Source organism: Rhinolophus hipposideros (genome assembly GCF_964194185.1).
Source record: "Rhinolophus hipposideros genome assembly, chromosome: 5".
Taxonomy (NCBI): domain Eukaryota; kingdom Metazoa; phylum Chordata; class Mammalia; order Chiroptera; family Rhinolophidae; genus Rhinolophus; species Rhinolophus hipposideros.
The window spans coordinates 55,953,552-55,973,672 of record NC_138051.1 but is presented as its reverse complement, the minus strand read 5'-3'; the positions used below and the strand labels follow the sequence as shown (position 1 = coordinate 55,973,672).

Sequence of the window (20,121 nt, the reverse complement as noted above, 5' to 3'; positions counted from 1 at the left end):
AAAGAGACCTTTGAGAATATCTCATAGTCCAACGTTCTGGTTTTCCAGAGGGAAAAAATGAAAACCCAAGGAGTAGGTGACTTATTCCTAAATTATCAGGTGGCTTTGACCAAGTCGCTAACTTTCTGGGTACTTATTTTTGCCTCCGGAAAACCAGAACATCGGACTATTAGGTACTCTGTCGGGTGAACTCAAAAAGAAATAAATGATAAAGATTTATTCAAGGATCTTAGAATTTGTAAACTGGGAACACAGTAGGCAAAACGCCAAAAGTGTTCTGAAGAAGAAAGAAAAGTTAAGAATTCTTTCGGTGAAAAGTGCATTCTTGAGAATAATGATTGCTGCATTCTTAGCCCTAGGATTGGTCCAGGATGGTTATCAGTCAGATGTCAGCAATCTGGATAATGGATGTCAGGTGGTCTGGATACGTGAGTCCTTCAGTGGGTAACCAGAGGGTTACTTGATGTATATTTAGGCATTGACACTAGACTGAAAAGTTCAAAAAGTGTAAGTTCCCAGGCTAGTTAGAATAAGAATAGTCTTTCTTCATGCTTTATTTTAATAATATTAAAATAATATTAATTTTAGCAGCTTGGTTAACGTGACTCCATTTTATATATTCCCTATCTTCATTCTTTCCTTATCTCAAAGCTCCCTTTCAGGTTGAACATTGTGTGATTGTTCCCATCAGCCCTCAGGTCTCTGAAAGATCCCATCTGATAATGACAGGAGTTGAACCAACACAAAGTTACCCACTCTTAACATGAAGTTACCTCTGTCCCCAGCACTGCTGCCTCCTCACGCAGTATTCTTAAAAAACAAAACAAGCCTGCAGGGTGGATCACACTTTCCTCTGTTAGTCTAAGGGATAATGAGGGTCAGGTTCTCTGGGATGGGGGCAGGTCATCTGGGCACCCAGTTAGAGGACAATGAAGTGAATAAGCATTTGATCCGTGTCCTACAACCTCAGGGAGGACTCAGGCAGTGAAACTTCCAGGCCCAGAACCCTAGCCGGAAGGTGTTTCTGTCTGGCTAAGTGCCAGCCACACCCAAAGAAGGCTGAAGATTTGCTAAGTGAAATGACTAATTAGTCCTGAAGCAGAGATTTCTATCTGCTCACGATGGCATCATGATTTATTCATGTGAGGCTGGAACACTTACAGGGACAGGGCCCTTGTTTCCTGTGGCTTCCATGTGCTGGGCAGACAACTGTATTTTTCCAGAATGGATAATTTCTCAAATCTAGCCTGCTTTTCCAGTTGCAGCTAGGAAACCAAGAACGCTGTCACTTAATAGCACCCGTCTTCCTGGGTCTGTAGTCATTTTAGAAGGAGTACACTCTTATCTGGACCTTCATTCCTGGCAATGTGGGGGTTGGGGCTCGATGGTATCTCAGTGCCTTCTAGCCCTCAGGTTCTTTACTTTAAAATTCTTGCTCCTTTCCCCAGCCAACCCTTCTGTTTTCTTAAGGTATTTGCTTCCATAGGGCTGCAGCAAGGTAATCAGAGACCTCGCAGCTGCCTGGAGGACTCTAGCTTGGTTTCATTTTTCTGCCCAATTACCAAGTCTTAAAGGCACCCAGGGTAGTTTAAACTGTTAGAGTCTTGCCTTTTGAGATTGCACAGATTCACCTCATGTCTCCTGACTTGTGGCTCCCAGCTGAAAATCGTGGTAACCAAGAACAAGGTGCCCTTAGGTAGAGTTAGGCAGGCTTACTTCATCTCTGAATGCCGTCAGGGTGAGGGAGTAGGACCTGTCTGTCACTTTATAGGACATTTGCACCATTACTGTGACTGCTTCTTGAACTCTGGTTTTGGAATGAGTTGGGTCCTTAAAGCTGTGGTTGCCACCATGTGGATTGTCTAGGGATGGGGGTGGCAGGGGCCTCAGTACTCCTTGGAAGGACTAGACTATTAGGGGCTGTCATTGTTTTGCTTCTGTGCGTTGTCCTTTTTTGTCCGTTTGATAGTATGATCACACTGAAAATACCATTTATATCTTGTTTGCCCCAGTTACATTACAGTGTAAACATTTTTCTCTGTCATTCCCTCTGGAAATATATTTGTCAGCCATGTGATGTTCCAGATTGAACTTTTAGCACGATCATGTTTAACTTTTAAGTTGGGGAAGAAAACTAGTTAATAAAAAAACCAAAGGGTGCATTTAAAAGTTCTTGCCCTTGTCATCCTGAACTTCACAAGGCCCAGTCCTCAGAAGTGACCATTGTTAAATTTCTGTGTATCCTTCCAGAAGTTGTCTACGCATATACAATGATATATGTATGCATATGCTGTATTTTTAAAAATGTAGATGGGATTGGACTGTACAGATAGACCTGTTCAGAATTTGATTTTTTAATCTTGTGCATTTTCACAGATCAGTGTGTGTGTGTGTGTGTGTGTGTGTGTGTGTGTGTGTTTAACAGCTGCATAGACCACCTATTATGGATGGACTGTAATAAACTTAATCAGTGCCTTGTTGATAGACATTTTGGTTGTTACTGCAATGAGGATCCTTGTACATACATTTGAATACCTCATTTACTCACCTTCCAGCTGCCAAGTATGATTCTAGGCACTGAGACTTCTGCAGTAAACAAGACACACTTTTGCACCACACTCATGCCAGTATAATTGTCAGATCAATTCTGGGAAGTGGGATTGTTGGCAGATTGCTGTATCACATTGACTGAATGCGTCTAAGCCACGTAGAATATTTTATTGAGTGTTTGATAAATCAGTGGCTGCCTGAAACGTTCTCCCCTCCCTTTGCCCCTGGCCACATTATGATCACCCTCTCCCCAGCCCCCGAGATTGAAGAGCCATTAGGCCTCAGGCAGGTCACTGTAGCAGCAATGATGGTGACAGTAATGTGTGTTTGCTGGCACTTTTAGGGTTCCTAAGGTACCTCTCTGCTGTGCGTCTTCACAACTATGTGGGGAAGTGAGAGTGGCTGATTTACATGTTGCAGAAGGACCTGGGGCACAGAGAGGTCAGGTTGGTGAGCTAAAGTTGTTGAAGGGACTCCTAGCTCCCAACAAAGCTAGCTGTGGCAAAGTGGGGATGAGGACTCAGGAAGAGGGTCTCTGCTTCCTGGGACTTCTTCCAGGGGTGCTCACAGTTTCTGCCATTTAAACTAAAGCATTCGAAAACCAGAAGATGGAGTTAGTTTTTTCTTTTTACTTACTATATGGAGATAGGGTTCTAAAAGACTTTCATTTCATGCATTCATTTAGAGCGAGGCAATGCAGTAGCCACCAGTCAGCCATGCATGACTATTTCAATTTAAATGTAAAATAGTCAAAATTAAATAAAATTACAAATAAGTTCCTCAGTCATGGTCGCCGTATTTCAAGTGCTCAGTAGCCACATGTGGCTAGCGGCTACTACCCTGGACAGCGCCTCACAGACTGGCTCCGTCCTCCCGGCACTGCCTTAGTGTCCATGAGGCTGGAGCATTGTTTGAGATCACCTTCCCTTTCTCACTTTACAAGTAGGGAAAAGGAGGCTCACAGAAGGAGGTGATTAGCTGCCTGTGCTCATGCAGCGGAGGGTGCAAAGCAACAGTTAGAGCCAGCTCTCCTCTTGCGTGTCCTCTACTCCAACCTGCCTCATTTATCCTGAGGACCCCTTCGCATGGCTGCTTCTGTTCCCTTGCCCTGACCACTTCCTGATGGGAAGGGCCCAGATCAAGCGCCCACTGTGAGAAGCACTGGTTTATACCATTAGATGCTAGAGAGAACTCAGCCTGAGTTTTAGTGGCATAGATTTACATTTCCAAGTCCCTTTTACAAACCCTCCTACCCATGCCCCAACTGTGCTGGGTGCCTGGAACAGTCCTCTGTACCACCTGGAAAACACTTTTGTCGTTAACCGTGGCTGTGTTTGGGATTTTTCAGACCTAACCACCCGTAAGTCTTGAGCGTCTCCAATGTGCCTGTCTTACAGTGGGTGCGGTGGGTTACACTGATGAAGTGTAAGACATTGCCCTGCCCTTACGAAGATTAATCTAGTTTTGGGGTGGGGAAAAGACAAACACAGGGAAAAAAGGGTACAAAAAGAGAAGTAGGTGTACTCAAGTTTGGAAGCTGACACATTCAGAGGCAAGGATTGCCGAGGGGTTGGCATGGTCACGGAGGGCTTCCAGCAGGAGGTGGAACTTGAAGTGAAGCAGAGGTAGCATTTGAGTGGGCAGAAGGTATCTCAGTATAGGCAGTCAGGGCTAGTAGAAGCCCGGAGGTGGGAATGAGTGTGTTGGGCTGTGCCTGCTGGGAAGCCAGAGTACAATTGGGAAAGTAGCATGGGGCCAGGTGTTGAAAGGGCCCTGGGGCCTAGCCAAGGCACTCAGGCTTGATGGGAAGAGGAAAACAGGTCTTGAGCAGAGGAGAATGTAATGACATCAGTGGTTCAGGAAGACGGACTTGGGGATGTGTGGGCGGGATGAGAGTGTGGGTGGAGGACTTGGGGCAAGAACACTGAGCAGGAGGTGCCACTAAGTGTATTATGCGCCTGTAAATGTCTAGCCAATTGTGGCAGGTATGATGAGTCGAGCCAATCCTATTCAGAAAACATATACTGCACACCTGTTGTGTCCAGCACTGTATTAGATGCCTGAAGGTTCAAGGGTGGGTGATTGTGGGCTTTGCCTGAGGACCTCACAGTCTAGTGAGGAAGAGGAATGTATAAAGAGAGCATTTTAGTCAAATGTGCTGAATGCCACGATGCAGGTGTGCACCAGGTGTGTCCAGGGCACAGCATTGCAAAGGAAAGAGCAGAAGTGACTGAAAAATTCGGGCCAGCTTTGTAGTGCTCCTTTTGACAAAGAGAAGGTCTTATTTGGCAGACGGAAAAAGAGGTCCTGCCTTTCTTCCCCATTGACTCGAAGGCCCTTGGTTACCTGCAGCCCAGTGGCCTGTGTTGTGGAGACTACTGACCCTCCTTTGAGTTCACCCCGATTGGATAATTACAGTGCTCTGCTGAGCTGGGTGGGAGTGTCCATTCAAGTGTTTATTTCTCTCTCTCTTTCTCTCTTTTTTTTCCCTACTGTTAAAACAACACGGGACATTTTAAAAGGAAAGCTTTCACTCAACTATTCATTATCCTAGCACATGTTTGCATCTGTGTTCTCTACTAGTTTTTGGCCACATGGATATATCTAAAACAAAACAAAAACGAATCCAACTGTATGTACCATTTGTGCATGTTCACTGAACATTATTTTATAACACATGGTGCTCCTGTTTATCATTGTAATGTTTGTGTCATCTTCCATTGCATCTGGAACAACAAATGGCCACCACAGTTCCCTAGTGGAGAATGTTTACTTTGTTTCCAGCTTTTCCTTGTCTATGGATCTGTGTTCTTTCTTTTGAAGTCTCTCCATAGGTTACATTCCCAAAGAACTCTGCCCTCACACTCAGATTATCTGATTTTAAATTCTAGATCTGAGGCTAGTTAACTATGTGACCTTAACTCTCCTAGTTTCAACTTCCTGGTCTGTAAAATGGTGATAATATGAACTGTGCAGGGTGCTAATATGACCCAGGGCCAGTATATATAGAAATGTTTCCTAAAGGACCTACACAGTCAGGCACAGTTGACATCTCCCAGGAGAAGCATGTGAGTGAGCTTTTTTCTTTTAATACATATTGTTTCTTTCTTTCTCTCTCTCTCTCCCTCTGTCTCTCCCTCCCTCCCTCCCTCCCTCGTTCCCTCCCTCCCTCCCTCCCTCGTTCCCTCCCTCACTCCCTCCCTCGCTCCCTCCCTCACTCCTTCCCTCCCTTGTTCTCTCCTTCCCTCCCTCGTTCCTTCTCTCCCTCCCTCCTTCTCTTTCCCTCCCTCCCTCTTTCTTTCTTTATTTTTTAAATTTTTTATTGGGGAGTATTGGGAACAGTGTGCTTCTCCAGGACTCATCAGCTCCAAGTCATTGTCCTTCAATCTAGCTGTGGAGGGCGCAGCTCAGCTCCAAGTCCAGTCGCCGTTTTCAGTCTTTAGTTGCAGGGGGCGCAGCCCATCATCCCATGCGGGAATTGAACCGGCAACCTTGTTGTTGAGAGCTCGCACTCTAACCAACTGAGCCATCTGGCCGCCCCTGAAGAGGATTTTTATGGTTTTTCTTTTTTTATCTTGTTAAGTAGAGATATAATTCACATACCATACAATTTACCCGTTTATAATGTACAATTCAGTGGCTTGTAGTATATTCAGAGTGTGCGTCATCACTGTGATCAATTTTAGAACATTTCATCACCCCCAGAAAGAAACTCCATAACCATTAACAGTCACTTCCCATTTCCCCCAATCCCTCTAACTCTACGTATCCACTAATCTACTTTTTCTCCATGGATTTGTCATTTTACATCGAAGGAATCGTACCACAGATGGTGTTTGATGTCTGCATCTTCACGTAGCATAATGTTTCCAAGGCTTGTCCACAGTGTGGCATGTATCAGTACTGCATTCCCTATAATTGCCAAATAACATTCCATCGTATGGATATAACACATTTTATTTGTTCATGCATCAATTGGTGGACATTTGGGTTGTATGGTTCTTGATACGTAGTGCTAAGTGGCATCTATCAAACATTGTTGCGTGCCCTAAACTGTTTGATGTGCCAAAAAGTAGAATTCTTGGTCCCTTTTTCAGTAGCAATCAACCTGCATACGTTAGGTGACCATAGGTGACTGTCCGCTGTCCCAGTGAGGAATCCCAGTGCTAAGTAAGAACGGGCCCTCCAGGAGGGGAACTCTGCCTTCCTTCCCAGTGCTAACTTTCTCCAGGGCTGGGAGAGCAGAGGAGGGGCTTCAGGAGGCAGAGAAGGCTTCCTGGAGAAGAGGGGCTTCCAACTGGCCCATGGAGGATAGAGAAGTCTGGCTGGAGGTAGAAGAGGTAGACATCTTAGGCAGTGTGAGCAAGGGAGAGAGAGGTTGCCATGGGAGGAGAGTAGAGGAAAGATTTGGGGCACTGAAACCAAGGGGCCATATTCCAACCTGAGGGGATCTTATACTTTCCCATCATTTGGGGGGCATGTGAGGCAGGGTTTTGTGGTGATGAGCATGATGAGGGCCCACCACTGTCTTTTAGCTTCCTCCCATCCCTGTAGCTGGTAGAGGTGTTTCTGAGTGAGATTAGCCTCCCTGCATGTTCAGTGGCTTCCTGGAGCAGGGCTACCTGTGAGTGGGAGGGGAAAATAGTCTCCACTTCCTTCTTGGCTACCTGTGAGATTGATGAAATCTGGACTTGGCTTTCTCCTGTCCTCGCTGCCAGGCCTTCCTCACGTAGGCGCCAAGTCTGAGCTGTCTGAAACATGAGGCGGGGTGGAGAGAAAAGAGGCCTGGGCCGCCTGTCAGGAGACTTGTCTAGTCCTGGGTCTGTCATTGCCTGGGAGAACAGGGAACGTGGGCAAGTCCATTCGCTTTGCTGGGCCTCAGTTCCCCCTCTGTCAAGTGAAGGTGTTGGTGAGAAGTTCCCTTTACTTGCACAGTTCCCCGAGGTTTGCTGAGTTGTATTATGTCCTGGGAGATCTCGCATGACTTGCCTTGGTTGGTTCTGCCCTGCTAGGGGGAGTTTATGGCTTCTGTTCAGGGTCCTGGTGTAGATGCTGGCACTGCACATCCTTCGCTGGAGGTGGCAGGAGTTGACATAGATTATATAGACCACAACATAATATGAGATGTTCTGGTGTCCTCTGCTCCCTGATCGGTCAGCCTGGAGACCTGTGGCCCTGATGGCAAAGGGGGATTTTCTGACTCTGGCATGTTTGTGGTAAACTAGCAAAAATTACATGTGTCATGATTCAGGTGGTTACATATCTCAGTGGCAGGTGCTGCTGTGGCAGCAGAGGGGTCAGGGCTGGCCTGGGGGAGCTGGGTGGACCAGTGTGGTGTGCTGGGACCACTCGGTGGGGGTCGGTCGTGAAGCCTTCTTGGGAATGATGGGTTGCCAGGAGATGGCGCAGCCAGGGCAATTCTGGGCAGACTGGTTTTGCCCATGGAGTTGGATCTGGTTCTGCTCCTGCATCTAGTCCTTGTGCTACTTTCCCTTTTTTGTAGGCAACATAGTTTCTTGTTTTTTTCCCTTGCCGCCCCCACCTTGGCCATCTGTCTCCTGGTATTTGCTGTTGGCCTCAAGCTTGAGGGATTCTGGGCAGATTGGTACAAGCCCGTTCTCATCTTGGGAGGGGACATGGCTATCTTCCCACCTTCTGGATTGTTTCAGGCATCTCTTTCCACACCTTCTTCAGCACCTGCCCATCTTTCCTGAACTGCACATGGTATTCCTGGACCATCAGCTGGGATTTAGGTCAAGGGAGGATCCAGTTTCTTCTCTTGTTTTCAGTATCTGTGGTGACTGTATCTACTGAGCCCCTAATCAGAACACATGGCCTCGTACACAGAGCCCGAGAGTGTTTGAAATTGCTGCTGTTCAGGAAAATCTAGGCAGCATGACTTGCCATGAGCTGGCTGGATCCCCTCCTCCTGAGAGACTCCTGGCGTCCCCAGCAGTTCAGGTGGAAGTTCCCTCAGGGGTGGTTACTGGACTTACTCACAAGGCTCGTCTTCGTCTTGTTAAAGACAAGTGCACCTTTAAGATCTTGCACCTTTACATGCAGGCCTGGGGCCGCACAGGACAGCAGGCTGACCAGCCAAGCTCTGTGGGCTCTGCTTCCCTGGCTGGGTAGTGGGGCTCTCTGCTGTCACCTTCCTCACTCAGTTAACACTAGGAGGATTAGGTAAGAGTGTTTGGAAAGCTCATGAAAACCCTAATCTAAAAGGAGCTATGGGAGTAGAAGGAATTAATGTTTCAAAGGAAAGAAAGAGAAGTCGTCACTGGCCCTGAAGCCAAGAATGTGAGGTTAAAGAACAGACTGTGGCTGCTGAAAGGGAGGGTGTGGCTCTCAGAGTTATAGGATCCTCAGGTTGTGTCCCTGGCTGACTCAGGAGGCAGTTCTGCACATGCTCAGTGTGTTTGTGTGTGTGCCCCAGACCCTGGGAGAAAGCCCACTGCCAAACCTTGGGGCCCACAATGTGACTGTTGTGACGAAAGCGGAGAGGGAGACGCCACCAAACTAGCCAGCAGATTCTATGGAGGCCTAGCAGAGACCCCCCCCCCCCATCCACCCCATGCAAATGGGGCAGTAACAGTTTTGAAAGTCTGTATCCTGCTAAGGAGCTCAAAATCTTCAACACTCTGCTGGTCTAAACAAAGCTGCCCCATCCAGGCAAAGGGATCCGCATGAGGCAAGTCATGCATGATGGTGATGACTTAAAAAAAATGAACCCCCCTATTGAATTAATGGACCTAGGCATTGATTATAAAAGCTGCTATTATCACAAAGAGATGCAGCCAGACTGTATGTACCTCCTGATAGAAGCTGCACAGCACCACCTGTGGGGTTTTGCCACAAACTAGAACATGAAGCTGATCAGTCTCTACATCCAACCACCAATTTACATGAAATAGAGGGAACAGAGGGACATGTTAAACTACTGGGGGTGCAGTCAGCCAAATCGGACTGTGGGAAACTATAGGTCAAAACGCCTAGTATTTTCAGCAAATGAATTGTAGGGGAGAGGAAGGGAGGGAGCAGGGAGGGAGGGAGTTAGAGAGAGAGGAAGAGGAGGGAGAGAGAAAGAAAGGGAGAGAGAGGAGGAGGGAGAGAAAGGAGCAAAATCTGTGGATTAAAAGAGACCTATGTAATGTATGCAATTTATTTGGATTTGGATTTGGCAAAACAAACTGTAAAAATCCTTTTATGGCACAATAGGGTAGATATTAACACCAATTGGATATTGTTGGATATTGATGATATTAAAGAATTATTGTTATTTTTAAAAATATGATAGGTACTGTGGCTATAGTTTTTTTTTTTTAAAAAGAGCCCTTATCTTTTAGACATGCCTGCTGAACTATTTTAGTATATGTGCTGCCGAAGCAAGTACAACTGCTGAACTATTTACAGATGATTTGCTTCTAAATAACCCAGTGGAGGGGAGATTAGATAGGAGTATAGATGAAATAAGATGGCTATGAGTTGATAATTGGTGAAGTGGAAAAACAAATGATTTTTTTTTTTTTTGGAGTCAACATTTTATTTTTATTTTTATTTTTTACATCCCTCACACCGTGAACCCTCCTCCCCCCATCCACCACCACCCCGACCTCACACGGAGCCATCACATTATACACATAAAATTATAGTTGGCATTCATTAACGTCCAGTCTCTGGTGTACAATGCCATGACCAGGCATCCACAGCATCCCTGACGTGGTCTCCCAAACAGGACACATGTCCATCGGACACCCAACAAAATCCCCAAACACTATTGAATAAGTTCCCCAAAGTAATTCTCTAAAAACCCTGAGGCCATCCTGTGGTCACCAGCCGCCCCCCATAGCCCCTCGCGCGAAGGAAGTAAGAGAAAAAATAAACATGTGGGATTACATCAAACTAAAAAGTTTTTTCACAGCAAAGGAAACCATCAATAAAACAAAAAGGGATCCTACTGAATGGGAAAAGATATTTGCCAATGATATATCTGATAAGGGATTAATATCACAAATCTATAAAAAACTTACTCAACTCAACTCCAAAAAAACAAACAACCCAATTAAAAAATGGGCAGAGGACTTGAGACATTTTTCTAAAAAGGACATACAGAAGGCAAGAAGACATATGAAGAAATGCTCAACCTCACTAACCATCAGAGAAATGAAAATAAAAACCACAATGAGATACCACCTCACCCCAGTCAAAATGGCTATCATCAATAAATCAACAAACAACAAATGCTGGCGCGGATGTGGAGAAAAGGGAACACTTGTGCAATGTTGGTGGGATTGCAGGTTGGTGCAGCCACTATGGAAAACAGTATGGAGGTATCTCAGGAATCTGAAGATAGAACTACCCTATGATCCAGTAATTCCACTCCTAGGCATCTACCCGGAGAAATCCAAAACTCCAATTCAAAAATCTGTATGCACTCCTATGTTTATTGCAGCACTTTACACAAAAACAAATGATTTTAAATGAGATTTGACAAAAAGCTTTTATGGGACTGCGCGGTCCCAGGTTGATTCAGACATGAATCATGTCTTATTGTTTAGACATGTTTCTCAATCTCCGTGTCACAGGCATTATTGAAATATTTGTAAACCAAATGAACTTCAATACATTAAAACATAGCATAGAGGACTACTTTCTGGAATGGCACAAAGTAGTAGTAATAATAGTAATTAGTATCTATGGAGAATCTACTGTGTATTGGATGCTGTTCTTACCCCTTTTTATCAGTTCACTTATTCCTCCTAACAACTCTGTGAGGTAAATACTATTGTCAACCTCTGTGTTTACAATGTACTTTTATTTTGGAATAATTTTAGATTTATGGAAAAGTTGCAGAGATAGTACAGAGAATTCCGGTGTATCCTTCACTCAGTTTCCCCAAATGTTAATAACATCTCACATATCCCTGGTACATTTTTCAAAACTAAGGAACTGACATTCGTGTGTTACTGTTAACTAAATTCCAGACTTTACATGGGTTTCACCAGTTTTCCATTAATGTCCCTCTTTCTGTTCCAGGATCCCATTAAGGATACCGCATTGCAGTTAGTTTTCATGTCTCCTTAGTCTCCTCTGGTCTGTGACTGTTTCTTAGTCTTTGTTTTGCATGATTTTCAGGGATTTGAGGAGTACTGGACCTGTATTTTGTAGACTGTCCCTCAAGTTGGCTTTGTCTGACGTCTTTCTCTTGAGGTTATGGATTTGGGGGAAGAATATCACGGAGTTAAGTGCCCTTTTCGTCGCGTCCTAACAAGGGGTACCTGATCTCAACGTGACTTATCACTGGTGATGTTAACCTTGATCACAGGCTTAAGTTGGTGTCGGCCAGTTTTCCTCACTGTAGAGTTCCTGTTTTTCCCTTTCCATACTATTTGTTAGAAGTGCGTCACTAAAAAAAAAAAAAAAAAAAAAAAAAAAAAAAAAGATAAGATAAGTGAGTCGCTAAGTGTAGCCCTCACTCAAGGGAGGGGGAATTAAGCTGCACCCCTTGGAGGGGTGAGTATCTACATACATTATTTGGGGTACTTCCATAAGGAAGATTTAATAACCTCATTTTAAAGGTGAAGAAACAGGCATAGCAGCAAATTAACTTACCCAAGGGACGAATTCTTCACGGGCAACAGCAAGTGGTGTCTCCTTAACTTTGTGAATATCCCTCTCCAAGCTTGGCCAGTTTCCTAGGGAGCCTGGTCCCCTGACTTGGCTGTAAGAATAACTTTGGACCCCAATTCACCCTGACATTCTTTACTAGCTCCCAGGACGAATCATGGAATCCCAGAGGTTAGACAGAAGGAAACATGGAATGCATTTGACCCAGTGATTTGTAAGCCACGTGCCTTAGAATCCAGGGTCTCCCAGGGCCACCAAAAGGGGAAAGGGAAAAGGAACTTGAGCGCATGGCTCTTCCACCCCTAGCATTTCTGTTTTCAAGGTTTTACACATTGGGCTTTCCTAGTTAAGAAGTTTGAAGACTATGGGTCTACTCCAGTTGTCTAAGGCCTGGAGTGGCTGATCGATTTGCTGTTGATCATGCAGCCTTAACGAGATGATTCTGTTAAAAAGGCCCAGAACTCTAAGAAACGATGCTGAGAGATGAGATAATAGGCATTGTGTTTATTCTTGGGCAAAGACCCCTGAACTCTTGCCAGATAGCTAGCTGCCTAGTGAGGCTACGAGTAAGACCGATGGCGCTCACCATATCATTCCCTGCGTTTGTGTGGCCTTTTGCTGCTTACAGAGTGTGTCCCCTTCCATTGTCACACTTGGGTTTCACAGCAACCTCATGTAGGCAGGGATCAACCTCATTTTACAGACGAGGAAACGGAGGCTGAGAGAGTTTGTGACTTATCTCAAGCATTCCAGTTGTTTTGAGGGAGCTGGTGCCAGATCCCAGGTCACCTGACTCCTGGGATCACACATCCCGGCAGTATATGATTGACTCTGGGGACACAGGACGGGGGCAGATCTATCCTAAAAGTCCACCGTCACCTGTGACTGAGGTAGAAAGGAGCATGCAGAGGTCAGCTGGAGACCTTTCTCTGGGTGGAACAAATAATACGGAGAAACTCAGGGTGATTTCTCCCTCATGGCCAAGTTCCCAGCAAGCTCTGGTGATATTCAGGATGGATCAAACCTAACCCTGCTTGGCTTCCACAGTGAGCAGCTCCCGACCTCCTAGCTTGTCCCCTCTCTCCAGACTTCCAACTCCGTTTCCCACCACTCTTGATGATGCAATCAGGATTAAGAAGAAGGCTCTAGAGTCAGTCCCTTTGGGTTCAAATCCCAGCTTTGCCTTTCTTACCTGTGTGGCTGGAGAATTATGTCCCCTCTGTGCACTCCAATAACCTCATGTGCCAGTAGTGGGCAATAATGATCCCTCCCTTACATGGTTGTTAAGCGGACTAAGTTAATACATTTTATTTTATTTATTTACTAATATTTGCCTACAATATTTTTGAAATAAGATACAGTTAACATATTATATTAGTTTTGAGTATACAACATAGTTATTCAACATTAATATACCTAATGAAATGATCACCCTGTTAAGTCTGGTAACCATCTGTCATCAGAGGAGGTTATTACGACATTGTTGACTATATTCCCTGTGCTGTATATTACAGCCTTCTGACTTATTTGTTTTACAGTGGGAAATTTGTACCCTGTATTCCCCTTCACCTTTTTTTTACCTTTCCCTGTTCCCCCCCCACCCCCTTACCCTCTGGCAACCATCAGTTTGTTCTCTATGTCTATGAGACTGTTTCTGTTTTGTATTGTTTGTTCATTTGTTTTGTTTTAGAGATTTCATATATAAGTAAAATCATAAGCTATTTGTCCTTCTTTGTCTGACTTATTTCTTTCTTTTTCTTTCTTACTTTTTTTTTAAATAAAACTTCTATTGTTTTAACATAATGTGTGTACATTCTAGGTATAAGGAAAAATACAAATAAATAGAATTTTAAAAATCACTCATAATCCTGCCACTGACTGTACTTTTTGTCTTTCATCCTTCACACGTTTTTCTATGCATACATGTAATATACCAGTGTACTCTACCCTTTTAAAAATATGATATTCATATATTACTTAGTGATTTTTTTTTCAGTTTATATCCTGTCAGGAACTTCTTTTTGTGCAAGTGAGTAAAGCTCTCCTATTAAAGGGCAGAGACTTGGACATTGGCTCAAAATATGATAAATAATGACAATGCAGATAGGAAGAGATTCATCTAAAACCACAAGTAGCAAGTTAAAAGTAGAAAAATGGACAAAGGTTTGTCAGGAAAATGCAAATCAAAAGAAAGCTATATGGCAATGTTAGTATCAGAAAGAATAAAAATCAAGGTAAACTATGTTCAATAGGGATAAGGATGGTTTCCATTAACCTTCCAACACATCACTGTAAGTTTGTTTCTTACTCTCCTTATCTCGTTTCTTTCATTCACCTCTCTAAACATATCATCCTTGCTTAAATGCCTGTTGTGTATATCTTCTTTAAATTCCTGGAGAGACTGAATCAGCCTTTCTCTAAAAGTTCCTCCTATTTTTTAACTTCTCCTCTGTTCTTCCTCCTCCTCTGGCTTTTTCTCAGGCTTTGGCTCTTCCTCAAGCTTTGGTTCATTCTCATTTCCTGGTTTTCCTTTGTTTGACAGGGTTTCATCTCGTGTCTCTCTTCCTTCCTTTCTTCCTTCTTTTTCTCTGCTTATTCCTCTTTGAATACAATTACATCAGTATCGATCTGGTCAGTTTCTGCCTCGTCTTTTCTAGCCTTGCTCAGTGCGATGGACAGCAGACCTGCAAAATTCCAGCAAATTGGCTTTCTCCTTTCCCTGGCCTCAGGCCCCGTAGTCGCGCTGCAGACAAAAGCTGGTACCCAGGCGAGAACAAGGACCAGACTAGTAGGACGTCTGCCATATATATATATATATATATATATATATATATATATATATATATATATATATATATATATGTGTGCCAAAAAAAGTATACACATAACTTGTATTCATCTTTTGTTATAGGTATATGAGTATTAAAATTTTAATACAGGTTTGTCCTTTCTTAAAATGCGTATACATATTTTTGGCACCCTCTGTGTGTGTGTGTGTGTGTGTGTGTGTGTGTGTGTGTGTGTGTATCTCACATTTTCTTTATCCATTTGTCTATTGACGGACATTTAGGTTATTTTCATATCTTCGCTATTATAAATAATGCTGCAACAAACAAAGGGGTGCACATATCTCTTTAAATTAGTGTTTTGTTTTCTTCTACCTAGAGGTAGAATTGCTGGGCAATATGGGATTTTTCATTTTTTATTTTTTGAGGAACCGCCATACTGTTTTCCACAGTGGCTGCACCAGTTTGCAATCCCACCAATAATACACAAATGTTCCCTTTTCTCCGCAGCCTCACCAACACTTGTTATTTGTTGTCTTTTTGATGATAGCCAATCAGAAAGGTGTGGGGTGATATCTTATTGTAGTTTTGATTTGCATTTCCCTGATGATTAGTGATATTGAACATCTTTTCATGTGTCTATTGGCCATCTGTATGTCTGCTTTGGAAAAATGTCTATTCAGGCCCGCCGCCTATTTTTAAATCAGATTGTTTGTTTTTTGATGTGTTAACACATTTTAGAATGGTGCCTAGAATATGGAAAGAAAGAAATGTTAGCTATTTAAAAAATAGTGAAACGTCTTTGTGATTAGAATAATGTATGACTGCAAAATAATGAGTGATTGGTTGTTGCTGTTTTTAAATAAACCAGAGACTCTCCGAAGGATGCTGTCAATGCTGAAAATAATTCTGAAACTGCTTCCTGAGAATTGTCTTCTGTGCCAGACTGCAAATCATCGGAGACAACCAGACACGTTATGGTTTCATTCTGTGAAACTTGAGTTAACTATAATCCTTTATTAAATGGAATTATGTATGTGTATATACAGGATGTTTTAAATCGAGGAGAGAGGCAGATTAAAAGAAAACAAGGTGCTATCAGGTATCTAGTTTATATTTTAGGGGTAGGACCCCAATGAATCATACCTCTAGCTCAGTTTACAGGCCTCTCCAATGAGAGAGAAAAAGACATGTTCGGATAAATCTGTCAGTTGGTCATCTATCAAGTAACTAATTAAAAAACGTTTATTGACTGTCATGTGCAAATTACTGTGACAGATGCTGTGGAAGACACAGTGATAAACAGGAGAAACTTTAAGACCTTTCAAGATTTGTTATCTTCAAAAAAAAATTTGATCAAAGCACATATACAGGATATTGTTTGTTACTAGAGTGAGTAAAGCTGATTTGTGTTCCCAACAAGAAAGCCCAAATGAAAAAAAGTTTCTGATGAATTTCTGTTTAATTACAAACATTAAAAATCAAATCGTGTCATCCTTTCCTCCAACACTATGTTTAATCCGTGTCAAGCAGCGCCATTCCCTCCAGATAGGAATTCAGATGGTGCTACTCTCTCTACCGGTCCCTGAGCTTGGCTCCGCCTCCGTAACAGGAGTCAGTGATACCTGTCCCCAAGGGCCTCCCAGGGTTTGGTGAGTGTGAAATAAGACAACGCATGTGAAATGATTTTGTAAATCATAAAGCTCCTCTTTAAGTTACTTATTATTCATGGAAAGAGTCATTTGATAGATATTTATTAATTTGTATTTGCTCATTATACTGCCTGTTCCAAGGTAGGAAAATAGCCTTGTAGGTACAGATTTTCAACAAGAAGGGTGAAGAAGAGTGAATTTTGGGGTATCCAGCATTCTATTAAGTAATGGGTTGGTGGATTGCTAGCTGTAATATTTGCTAAAACAATGCTTCTCAAATGTATATGAATCAGCTGAGTGTTGTGTTAACATGCAGATTCCGACTCAGTAGTGTTGGGGTGGGGTCTGAGAGTCTGCTTTTCTAACAAGTTTCCAGGTGAAGTCAATGCTGCTGGTTCAAGGACCACATTTTGAGGAGCCACGTTCTCAGGGGTGCAATGTCCAGTGGTGAGGAGAGGAAAGGAAGAGCAGTGCAAGGAGGAAGGGAGAATTCCAGGAAGGTTGTGTTGGGAGCTGTGATTGGAACTCAATGCCCCCACTTCCTTCCCCGTCACCATCTGGTGGGAAGAGGCTGTTATCTTCCTGGGCTGTGTATTTGCTCTAAATTTTGGGGGGAGAAAATGTACATTGTGAGTGCTTGGGGGAAGGAGGAGGAAGGAAGGCGATTGCACCATCATGTATTGTAACTGTCCTCACTCGGTGGCAAGCTGCATTTCCCCATGGCTGGACAATGATCTGGAGATAGCAGACAGAGTCAGTTCCGGCCTTCAGTTCCTGCCCCGATGGGGCAGCAGAGCAGAATCTGGTTCAGACCAGAACTTTTTTCCCCCCAGTAGTGGAGGTGGTTGAAGAGTATTGACTTAAGTGTTTCAAAGAAGGGAAGGACGGCAAAGTAAGCAATCAGAGGGTGCTTTCACCCCTTTGTTTTTGCATTCTGACACCTTTGTCATCCCCTATTCCCAGCTTGCCCATGCTGGGTGCCCTCATGCTGCCCTGTAGCACCCCAAAGACTTCCACTGCAGGGCCCATCTTGTTCTGCCTTCTCCCTAAATACCTCCGTTCTCCCTAATCCAACACTATCCCTTCTTCTCTTCTTATACCAACATTTCCTTTTTCTTTCCAGCATAGCTGAATTTTGCCAGTTGGTAGGAAAGCAGTCTAATTCAACTAATTCATATTAAGGTATACATGACTGCCAACCCAACTAGCTATTAGTTATTCGTGTTTTAATGGGACAGTGACATACACGGATTCCTCCCTACTTTTCTCTCACTAGTCAGTGCCTACGCCTTAGGGAAACCCGAGGCTTCGTAGGGGTCTCTTTTGCTATAGGTGGTGATGCCTCAGGGGTCGGTGTGTGAGGATAAAATTCAGGTATACCCGGTGCAGGTGTGTCTGTTCAGGGAGAAAATTTCTCTCCGCCTCCACAGCTGGTCCCCAGTAAAAGCAAGAGGCTGTGATGTCAGGGGAAGTTTGCTGTAGTGGTGTCGTTTTCACATTGAGTCCTATGGTACAGACGTAGGTAGGAGCTGTCGTGTGTGTGTGTGTGTGGTCATCAAATAAGTGCTTTGTGTTGCTTCCCTTTCAACCAAAGTGTTTTTGCTTTGCAATATGTTGTACATTACACTTCTATGTAGGATTTATTTGAAACAAGCGTTCTTAAACACAATAAGACTTGAAAGTGATTGCCTCTAGCCAGCAGAGCTGGGGCAGGGGGCTCGTGACTCTGCTGAAAGGACTTCCGTGCAATTTCGTTTCTATTTAGCCACGTTCGTGTCTATTACTTGGCTAAAAATGTAAAAGTAAATAGCTAAGGAAAAGAAAAAGAGCCCTGCTACTAGAAAAAGTGCGGAAACGCTTGCCATTGCAGAAAGACACAGAATAGGTGTCGAGTGACCTGGGGTCGCGCGCTGCTCTGCTGTAGACTGCCCTGTGACCTTGGGCAAGCTACGCTGAGTGTTTCTTCAACTGTGAAAAGGGTTCTTCCTCTTGCCTGCGGTTTGACCCTGTAGTTCCGTGAGAAGCAGCTGTTGGCTGCTCCCTCCCGCTCCTTGCTGTGCCTGGAAAGGCTGGGGCCTGACACCTAGTCTGTGGATCGTCCTGACCTCCAGCCCCAGTGTGGTTAGATAGTTCCTGGGCGGGAGAGGAAGGGGCATTTTGACCAAATAACTTCATGTTCTATTCGCAGTTGGGTTCCATGGGAAAATTCCTCCTGGGACAGCGGGCCTGGGCAGGTCTCCAGCAGAGTGTATGTGCAGTGCTCTCGAGTTGAGTTTAGTCTGTGTCAGAGTGCCAGCTGTGCACCCTGGGTGAGCTCAGGTGTCCTGGGGGTAAAGAGAAGTTCCACAACACAGCTCTGCCCTCAAAGAACATGGGAGAGAAGGTACATGGAATGACGAGTTTAGAAAAGAGATTTGCGAGGGTGCCCTCTTCAAGTGCTTGGTGGTTTTTGTCTGACTGGGGAACTGCCTCGTCACGTCTGTGTTCCCCATGCCTACACTTCAGACTCATGTATTCAGCTGCCACTCACTGAGCGCTTCGAGATGCCAGAAGCACCACAGGGAGCAAGACATCGCTGACCCTGCCTTTTGGGACTTTCAGCCCCAGGCGGCTGACAGGTGTGGGCAAGCAGACTGTCAGAAGAGTCTAGGGCAGTAAGAACTGTGATGGATGTGGAGATCAGATGGCACCTGTTGTATGGTCATGGCCGTCTCAGCTGCGTCTGGCTGGGCTTCCTGGCAATTCCTCTGGGTCTGCTCTGCGGGTGGGCCCACGCAGTAGAGGCGGAGGGACTCAGGCAAAGATCTGTGCTTGCCTGGGGACCCTTCCCTGTGTGTATATGAGCCTTGCCAGCCAGTTCCCCCCTCTGTCTGGAGTCCCTGACCTGGAGGAAATGGTGTGATGGCAGGAGGCCCAAGGAGACAGTTTGTCCCCTGGCTGTCCCGGGCCCTGACATGTTGAGACACAGCCCGGCTTCTCACTCTGCTCTGGAAGGAAAGCTGGGATCTGCCAGCTCTCAAGATAAGGCAGGAATGTGTGGGGGCCAGTGACTGCTCTGTGGGCCTGTTTCTCTGAGGGTGGAGGTGATTTTCTGAGTTATTGAGGGGCAGGAAAGGGCAGACTGCAGACATGTGTGAAAATGTCTGTTCTGAACCATGATATGCATTGTCTGATTTATTCATCCTTCATCATTCAGAAACTATTCACTGAGCACCAAGGATATGCCAGGCTATGTGCTAAGTGTGCTCACATTTCTCTAACTAACATTTCTCTACGGTCCTGTGATTGAAGTGTATTGTTTTCATTTCACCACTGAGGAAACTGAAGTCCAGAGCGCTAAAACTAAAATCATGTTTGTCAATGTTTATCATGTGCCAGATGCTGTTCTGGGTACTTACATGTGTCAATTCATTTAATTCTCATCACGGCCTCTGAGGAGGTTGTCATCCCCATCTTAATGATGAAGAAACAGAGGCTCAGAAAAGTGAAGACACTTACTCAAGGTC

The 20,121-nt window shown here is 44.4% G+C and overlaps 1 protein-coding gene and 1 pseudogene across 10 annotated transcripts in view; one reads left to right on the top strand and one right to left on the bottom strand.

The window, feature by feature from the left end:
• Window positions 1-20,121, top strand: part of DAPK2 (death associated protein kinase 2) — a 114,983-nt gene that overhangs the window by 28,326 nt on the left and 66,536 nt on the right. The window lies entirely within an intron of this gene.
• LOC308497392 (transcription elongation factor A protein-like 9) lies at window positions 14,423-14,727 on the bottom strand (annotated as a pseudogene). Its single transcript has one exon. The product of its transcript is annotated as a transcription elongation factor A protein-like 9 (transcript).